Raw genomic sequence first — 7782 nt, 5'->3', positions numbered from 1 at the left:
AAATCTTATTTTTTCCATGAAACCCGCCACTCTCTCTCTCTCTCTCTCATTTATATCTTTCTCCCAGTGACACCCTCTTTTTCTCTCTCACTCCCCTCGCACTCTTTCTCTTGCTCCCCAAACGGCATTGTAGTGACAAGAGGAGGGGGTGGAGCTTTCAAGATTTTGCTACAGTTCTAGTTACGCCCCTGCAATACAGGTTGGATACAGTGCTGGTTGGATACTGTGTGGGTTGAATATAGTGCAGGTTGGATACAGTGCTAATTGGATACAGTGCGGGGTATGTTACTGGTTGGACACAGTGTGGGATACAGTGCAGGTTGCATACTTTGCTGGTTGGATACAGTGCAGGATACAGTTTGGGTCGGAGACAGTGCTAGATACATTGCTGGTTGGATACATTGTGGGTTGGATACAGTGCGGGATACAGTACTGGTTGAATACAGTGTAGGATACAGTGTGAGTTGGATACAGTTTCGGATGGATATAGTGCGGGATACAGTGTGGGTCAGATACAATGCAGTAAACAGTGCAGGGTGGATACACCATTAATGCACTTACTGTGATAGGGGATGTCGGTGGTGCCCTCAGAGCGAGAGTGTCGGCAGTGCAGTGGTGCTGGCAGAGTCCTCAGTGTGTGATTGCCAGCGGTGTTGGTACTGCTGGGGTGCTGGTGGTATCAGTACTGCTGGATGTGTCAGCAGTGCAGGCTGCCAGGGGTGTCCTCACTGCAGGGGTGTCGGCAGTGCTGGCAGTGTCCTCAGTGCAGGATTGCCGGTGGTGTCGGTACTGCTGGGTTGCTGGCAATGTCAGCAGTGCAGGAGTGTTGGTGGTGTCCACTGAGGGGGTGCTGTCACTGTCGACAACGTGGGAGTGCTGATGGTGTCCTCAGTGCGGGGGTGTCGGCAGTGTGGGGGGTGCTAGCTGAGTCAGCAGTGCGGGGTGCCGGTTGTGTCAGCAGTGCAGGAGTGCCATCGGTGTCCTCAGTGTGGGAGTACCGGTGGTATCTCCAGTGTGGGGGTGTCAGAGGTGCAGGGCTGCTGGCAGTGTGGGATAGGGAGGCCAATACCAGCCTTTTTTTCAATCCAGGGTATCGGGATTGAAAAAAGGTCAGTCCGGAGATTCCTGGGATAGCCAGGATTGGGTTGAAGACTCACCCACCCCAGCCCATACAAACACTCACCATTGTGGGTGGGAACTGGGCTTGCAGGCGGCGATGTGCGGTCCGGGTGGCTGGCTTCAAATGCACCATTGTGGGTGGGAGGGCTCAAAGGCGGCGTGGTGCGGGCAGCGAGGTGCGGTCCGGGTGGCGCGGGCAGTTGGCTTCACACTGCGCAGCGTGACCTCTGACATCATGTCACACTGTGCAGTATTCACTACGGGGACAGGGGGAGCCGGCAGGAGGGAGCCGAGCAGGTAAATCCTGCAATCCCCGTGATTGGAGCTTCCAATCCGGGGATTGAATCCCGGACATTTTTGGCCTAAAGCCCAGGATCCCCCCGATCCCCATCCCAGGATTGGCTTCCATAGTGTGGGAGTGGCGCAGTGCGGGCGGAAAGTCAGCAGTGCGGGTGGCAGTGTCATTCGTGTGGTGGGGGCTGCCATTTCGCCCCATTGTAGTCTATGGGGGCTCGTTGATTGGCTGAGAGCCAAGACAGACTGCTCTCTCAGCCAACTGACAGCCATCCCATTGATTTCAATGGGATTTTTGAGATTGACGCCCGAGCCAAAACCGCAAGATCCGAGAGCGGGATCTCAAAGTTTCGGCTTGACTAGAGATCCGAGGCAGCCAGGCAGAACCGAGCATCGGCTCGATTGCCTCGGATCCCCAAAAGTTCAGAGCGGTATGGATTTCTTAAAATCCAAACTGTTCATCTCTAGTTGGAACTATGACAAAAATAAAAAGTCTAATTTTGAACAATCTTCAATTAAAGCGCATACAGTGGAAACATAATGGGCTAAACCAATGCTCCGGAGACAGCAGCCTATCATTTCCACTGGAGTCAGTGACATCACTTATGAACGCTAAGGGTCAAGGAGTAGAGGCATCCAGCTTGTTGGCTGAACGAATATTCCAATAGGGGATGTAGTTATGATCCCGGCGATCGGGATCCTGGCGGTAACATACCGACGCTGGGATCCCGACCGCCAGAATGCCGGCAGGTGGCACGGGACTATTCCCACTCGTGGGTATCCACGACACCCATAGAGTGGGAATAGAACCTGTAGCGAGTGCAGCGAGCCACCGAGCCTGCAAGGGGCTTTGTTGCGCTCGCCCCCCCTGTCGGCATTCTGGCGGCCGGGATCCCAGCGTCGGTTAGGACATTACACAAATTAAAACAGCCAAGTAAAAGGATTTTGTGTTGGTAAGGGAAACCTCCACGATCTGGAACCTAACAGGCCAAAAAAGTGAGAAATAATTTATAGCAATTACCTATTCACTACCATCTTAAGTATGGATACACACAGAAACACACAGAAAACAGCACAGGTGGTGTATCAATCAGAAAAAGTGTGGCTGTACAGAGAATTTTTTTTTTTTAGTCTACCTAATCTATACAATAGTTATCATCATCATCAACACAGATTTGCACCAGTCTTATCGTGTGGCTGTACAGAGAATTTTTTTTTTTTAGTCTACCTAATCTATACAATAGTTATCATCATCATCAACACAGATTTGCACCAGTCTTATCCTTGGTGCGGGAGATTTGGCTGAAGTCAGAAGTATCTCTGGATACGGTCACCTCTGAATAAGCGACACTTCGATTACCAAGCCCGCGACACACTTATTCTACGTGCAAACCTGTTGCAACATGGGAACACCCATTCAGCAGCAGATGGCTCTAAGTTGCGTTTGCAGACAGAGCCGTCTTAACAGCAGTGTATGCCCCTGGGCACAGCAATGCACTGGGGCCCCTACCTACTCATCAGCGGCAGGGGTGGGGGGTGCTATTAGTGGCAGCTTTGATGTCCCGCGGGCGGTAGGAGGTGTTCTGTCTTCTGCTCAACATGTAAGACCTGGAGCAATAATTTCTTCTAATTATTCCTTTACTGCACAGATGCAGCGCGAGGGAGAACACTAAACTGTAGAAGGGGACATTGGGCTGAATGAAGGGGCCCCGATACATAACTTCCAGGGTGGGGTGTTTAATACATAGGGGAGGGTCGATAGTGGAGTGGGCTTAATATTCATCATTTTCTGGTGGGAGGGCAGCATGCTTGACTGCAGATTTCTCCAGTTCCTGGAAACAGATTTCTTAGTTTTAATGGGATAAAAAAAAACGAGAGCGTCCCACCTTTCAGGAGGTACTGGGGACCTGGGGATCAGAGTTCAATAGCCAGAGCATTCCACCAACAAAAATATAAAACTGCAGAACAGGCGTGTGGAGCTGGAGCAGGGACCAGCTGCTTGAAGGCTGATATCTCTGGTTCTGGGCATAGTAGAGTGGAGACAAGCTGCCAGTGGTTTCCAAAAGGGGAGAGTCCCAGCTTTTGAAATATACCCTCAGAAAAACTCTTAAGTAAGACAGAACCCGAGATATCTGGCTGGGAAGAAAAATTAACAGGCTTGGATGGGGACCACTGCTTTGAAGTCGGATGGATATCTTTGGTTCCCCAAGGACGATTTTCAACAATCTGGTACCCCTGGAAAGAGGGGACCCTCAGCTATCAGCCAAGGGCCCTTTTACTCCTGAGGCCCTTGGGCAAGAGCCCATTGAGCCCATACGAAAAGACGGCCCTGTTTGTCTTCTAAAAATATTGTGCTATCTGTATGCCTGCAGAACTGCATGCTCCCCTGAATCAGGTACCCCAGTGTACAGTTCCACTATGGAAACATAACAACTGGACCTACCCTGATTCTACTGGGGTTGCTGGAGTAGCAGTGCACCTGCTGGAGGAGAGTTACAGAATGTGACTAGTCACACTGCTGTCGGTGGTACAGCCTCAGAAGTGTCCTAAGGTGTAATGTATAAACTAACTAACTACGAATGTATAAATGCACTATAATGTGCTGTGTTCCTTCTTTTACCACCATACTATCTATGAGCAGCAGCACCATGATGTCAGTAAATTAATCGGTTTGCTTGATCCCTATTGGAGCTGTAGCTGTTCTGAATGGATCAGGTCAGGATCCTGGTAATCGGGATCCCGTCAGTCAAAATACCGGCGTCGGAATCCCGACACTGATTGGAATGCCAGCGCTGGCATCCTGAATAGGTACACAATGCCAGCGCCAGGATCCCGAATGAGTGTTTGCTGGACAGGTAAGATGCAAGTTTCCATGGTGTATCTGATGGTGTTGTCTGAAGACGCAGCAAGTGGGATTGTTGTGTCTAAAGGCAGAAACAGTGAGTGTTCCAGTGCAGGTATATTCAGATGCCACTTGTACACCAGGGAAGGGGCTGATACTAGCACTAGCATAAGTCACAGACGTGATTACAGCAAAAGACGCTAAAGAGGCTGCAGCAGTGTGTGACTCTCACTCAGCCCCACTGTAACCAGCACTTGCCTCTCTCTAATGGGTGATATAAGACATGTAACTGATTGCATACATTTGCTTATGTGAGAGCTTTCACTGAATATCATGCATCTGATCATCACCCCTCAGACAGTGTGTAAAGATGAAAGGTTGGCTCCATGCATGCACTCTCTCCATCTATATGCTCTGTAATAATAATAAAATACAATACAGATTTATGGGGTTGGGTACAAAAACCCCTCTCACTCCTGGAGCCTAACCCTAACCTCCCCCTCCTGCAGCTTCACTCTTACCCATCCCTCCCGCAGCCTAACCCTAACCTCCCCCTCCTGCAGCTTCACTCTAACCCATCCCTCCCGCAGCCTAACCCTAACCTCCCCCTCCTGCAGCTTCACTCTAACCCATCCCTCCCGCAGCCTAACCCTAACCTCCCCCTCCTGCAGCTTCACTCTAACCCATCCCACCCGCAGCCTAACCCTAACCTCCCCCTCCTGCAGCTTCACTCTAACCCATCCCTCCCGCAGCCTAACCCTAACCTCCCCCTCCTGCAGCCTCACTCTTATCCATCCCTACCACAGCCTAACCCTAACCTCCCCCTCCTGCAGCCTCTCTTATCCATCCCTCCCACAGCCTAACCCTAACCTCCCCCTCCTGCAGCCTCACTCTTATTCATCCCTCCCACAGCCTAACCCTAACCTCCCCCTCCTGCAGCCTCACTCTTACCCATCCCTCCCGCAGCCTAACCCTAACCTCCCCCTCCTGCAGCTTCACTCTAACCCAGGCCTGGCCAACCTGTGGCTCTCCAGATGTTGTGAAACTACACATCCCAGCATGCCCTGCCATAGTTTTAGCATTCCCTAATAGCAAAACTGTGGCAAGGCATGATGGGACTTGTAGTTGTACAACAGCTGGAGAGCCACAGGTTGGCCAGGCCTGCTCTAACCCATCCCTCCCGCAGCCTAACCCTAACCTCCCCCTCCTGCAGCCTCACTCTTACCCATCCCTCCCGCAGCCTAACCCTAACCTCCCCCTCCTGCAGCTTCACTCTAACCCATCCCTCCCGCAGCCTAACCCTAACCTCCCCCTCCTGCAGCCTCACTCTAACCCATCCCTCCCACAGCCTAACCCTAACCTCCCCCTCCTGCAGCTTCACTCTAACCCATCCCTCCCGCAGCCTTACCCTAACCTCCCCCTCCTGCAGCTTCACTCTAACCCATCCCTCCCGCAGCCTAACCCTAACCTCCCCCTCCTGCAGCTTCACTCTAACCCATCCCTCCCGCAGCCTAACCCTAACCTCCCCCTCCTGCAGCTTCACTCTAACCCATCCCTCCCACAGCCTAACCCTAACCTCCCCCTCCTGCAGCTTCACTCTAACCCATCCCTCCCGCAGCCTAACCCTAACCTCCCCCTCCTGCAGCCTCACTCTTATCCATCCCTCCCACAGCCTAACCCTAACCTCCCCCTCCTGCAGCCTCACTCTTATCCATCCCTCCCACAGCCTAACCCTAACCTCCCCCTCCTGCAGCCTCACTCTTACCCATCCCTCCCGCAGCCTAACCCTAACCTCCCCCTCCTGCAGCTTCACTCTAACCCATCCCTCCCGCAGCCTAACCCTAACCTCCCCCTCCTGCAGCCTCACTCTAACCCATCCCTCCCACAGCCTAACCCTAACCTCCCCCTCCTGCAGCTTCACTCTAACCCATCCCTCCCGCAGCCTAACCCTAACCTCCCCCTCCTGCAGCTTCACTCTAACCCATCCCTCCCGCAGCCTAACCCTAACCTCCCCCTCCTGCAGCCTCACTCTTATCCATCCCTCCCACAGCCTAACCCTAACCTCCCCCTCCTGCAGCCTCACTCTTATCCATCCCTCCCACAGCCTAACCCTAACCTCCCCCTCCTGCAGCCTCACTCTAACCCATCCCTCCCACAGCCTAACCCTAACCTCCCCCTCCTGCAGCTTCACTCTAACCCATCCCTCCCGCAGCCTTACCCTAACCTCCCCCTCCTGCAGCTTCACTCTAACCCATCCCTCCCGCAGCCTAACCCTAACCTCCCCCTCCTGCAGCTTCACTCTAACCCATCCCTCCCGCAGCCTAACCCTAACCTCCCCCTCCTGCAGCTTCACTCTAACCCATCCCGTCCCACAGCCTAACCCTAACCTCCCCCTCCTGCAGCTTCACTCTAACCCATCCCTCCCGCAGCCTAACCCTAACCTCCCCCTCCTGCAGCCTCACTCTTATCCATCCCTCCCACAGCCTAACCCTAACCTCCCCCTCCTGCAGCCTCACTCTTATCCATCCCTCCCACAGCCTAACCCTAACCTCCCCCTCCTGCAGCCTCCCCCTCCTGCAGCCTCACTCTAACCCATCCCTCCCACAGCCTAACCCTAACCTCCCCCTCCTGCAGCTTCACTCTAACCCATCCCTCCCGCAGCCTAACCCTAACCTCCCCCTCCTGCAGCTTCACTCTAACCCATCCCTCCCGCAGCCTAACCCTAACCTCCCCCTCCTGCAGCTTCACTCTAACCCATCCCTCCCGCAGCCTAACCCCTAACCTCCCCCTCCTGCAGCTTCACTCTAACCCATCCCTCCCGCAGCCTAACCCTAACCTCCCCTCCTGCAGCTTCACTCTAACCCATCCCTCCCGCAGCCTAACCCTAACCTCCCCCTCCTGCAGCCTCACTCTTATCCATCCCTCCCACAGCCTAACCCTAACCTCCCCCTCCTGCAGCCTCACTCTTATCCATCCCTCCCACAGCCTAACCCTACCTCCCCCTCCTGCAGCCTCACTCCTTACCCATCCCTCCCGCAGCCTAACCTAACCTCCCCCTCCTGCAGCTTCACTCTAACCCATCCCTCCCGCAGCCTAACCCTAACCTCCCCCTCCTGCAGCTTCACTCTAACCCATCCCTCCCGCAGCCTAACCCTAACCTCCCCCTCCTGCAGCCTCACTCTTATCCATCCCTCCCACAGCCTAACCCTAACCTCCCCCTCCTGCAGCCTCACTCTTATCCATCCCTCCCACAGCCTAACCCTAACCTCCCCTCCTGCAGCCTCACTCTTATCCATCCCTCCCACAGCCTAACCCTAACCTCCCCCTCCTGCAGCCTCACTCTTATCCATCCCTCCCACAGCCTAACCCTAACCTCCCCCTCCTGCAGCCTCACTCTTATCCATCCCTCCCACAGCCTAACCCTAACCTCCCCCTCCTGCAGCCTCACTCTTATCCATCCCTCCCACAGCCTAACCTAACCTCCCCCTCCTGCAGCCTCACTCTTATCCATCCCTCCCACAGCCTAA

The sequence above is a fragment of the Pseudophryne corroboree genome, chromosome 9, assembly GCF_028390025.1.
Source record: "Pseudophryne corroboree isolate aPseCor3 chromosome 9, aPseCor3.hap2, whole genome shotgun sequence".
Lineage (NCBI taxonomy): Eukaryota > Metazoa > Chordata > Amphibia > Anura > Myobatrachidae > Pseudophryne > Pseudophryne corroboree.
This window is presented reverse-complemented; position numbering follows the sequence as displayed.